Source organism: Corvus brachyrhynchos, unplaced genomic scaffold (genome assembly GCF_000691975.1).
Source record: "Corvus brachyrhynchos isolate BGI_N302 unplaced genomic scaffold, ASM69197v1 scaffold1921, whole genome shotgun sequence".
Classification (NCBI taxonomy): Eukaryota; Metazoa; Chordata; class Aves; order Passeriformes; family Corvidae; genus Corvus; species Corvus brachyrhynchos.
The window spans coordinates 5,803-7,711 of record NW_008236040.1 but is presented as its reverse complement, the minus strand read 5'-3'; positions in this window follow the sequence as shown (position 1 = coordinate 7,711).

Here is a 1,909-nt window from a genome sequence, read left to right as displayed (position 1 = left end):
CGCGCCCGCGTCCCTTCAGCGGCCCTCGCGGACCTTCAGCGACCGGCACGGCCGCTCAGCAACACGCGGCATGCCCGTGTCCCCCTACAGTGACCCTCACGTTCCCTCAGTGACCCCGACGTACCCTCAGGAACGTGCCAGACACCCGCATCCTCTCAGTGACCCCCACGTCACCTCAGTGGCATGCAGGGCACCGGCACGCCCTTCAGAGACCTTTGTGACACCTTTAGTATTTCTATTTTCAAAAATTGGTTGGCTGTAGAAATATTAATTGCTCCCAGGTATTTAATGCTTCATGCTGCTTCTGTGGTAAATCACTACAGCAAATGGGTTCAGCCTTGATCTCATGGAGCAGCAGAACTGAAGAAGCAGCAGGTGCTGAGTAAAAGTAGGGACTCCTGTGGCTGACGTTCAAGGGTGGAGGGAAGCACTTTGTTGTGTGCAGAGGACATGGCCCGGTTCACAAGCTCAGGCTTTGCTGCTACAGGATCCTGCTTTGCTCTTGCTGGAGGCCTTTCCCTACCAATGCATGGCCCTCCATTGTTCCTGCATCACGTCTGCTGGACCTGTGGCAACAAGTGTGTTCCATGTCCATGTGACAGCAGAAAAGGATGGGACATGTGTGCTTCCAGCGCCTGTCTTGGCTGCTCCTTCAGGGGAGGGTGATGGTGCCCTAACACAGGTTGGCCAGAAAACCTGTGGCTGCCCCATCCCTGGAAGTGTTCAAGACCAGGTTGGAAGCAATGTTATCTGGTGGAAGGCGTCCCTGCCTATGGCTGGTGGTGGAAGCAGATGGTCCTTAAGGTGCCATCAAACAGAAACTATTCCATGATTCTATGATGATTCAATCTCTGCAGGTGCAGGCAGATGCCAAACCTGCTCTTCACAGCCTTCTCCCTTCCCCTGCCCCTCCACCAAGTGCACCGGGCCTCAAGGACTGAAAGGAGCACAGAGAGCCAAAGGGAGACTGCTGTACCTACCTCACTGGGAGCTTCTTGGGAAGCACTTTTCACGCCCGCTCTGAGCAGTGTTTGGAACAAGAGCACAACGTGGCTGGCTCTGCCATCAGCAGACCCCAAACACAGGTGCAGGAAGAAGAAGCAGCAGGGGCTCTTTTGCAGCCATGCCCAAGAGAGACTGGAAGGGTGCCCTCCCTCTCTCTGGTCTCACTTTGTTGGGTTTCTGACTGGCTCGGAGGCGGGGCCTGCGATTCCTCACTTGTGGGGACCAGAACGGCCCCCAGGATCCCAACACTGCCTGACAGCGCTCCGGACACCGGGGTGGTGGCGTGTCCGAGTCTCGACCGCTGTGCTGCTGCTTCCTTTGCTCTTAGGCACATGCAGAGCCCAGTGCTAAGCCTGGATACTCTCTGGTTCTGCCCTCTTCCTGATCCTGTGCAGGGATGGAGCACTGCTGTGCTTTCAGGAAGCTCTTCTTGAAAACTTGCAGCATTCCAAGCTCCTTTGCCCTCCATGGAGGCTTGCCAAGGAATCCCTCACAGCTGCCTCCAGAGCATATATACTCCTGTTGGTTGTTCTATAATCCAGGGCCTTCAGGGTGCTCAGCAAGACCTCTAACTCCACAGTGTTGTGGAACAGACCTTCAGGACAGGGACCTTTCCAGCCTGAGCTGCCCTCATTCCTCTGTGTCTCTGCACAAAACACAGCACGGAAGAGAGCGGCAGGAGGGGCCTGTGTGTCCCAGGGCTCAGGTTTTGGGCCGCTTCAGCACCACAGAGATGCAGCTCAAGTGAAGAAGCCAAACTGTTTATTAATAGAAGGCAAAGCGAAGGGATGAGCTGGGAGGAAAAAAGGGGATGGGCAGGGTCTGAGGGCTGGAGGGATGGAGCTGTCAAAAGGGAGGGAGAGGGCAGGAGCTATGGGAGCTTTCCACAGGCTCAGCTGTGACC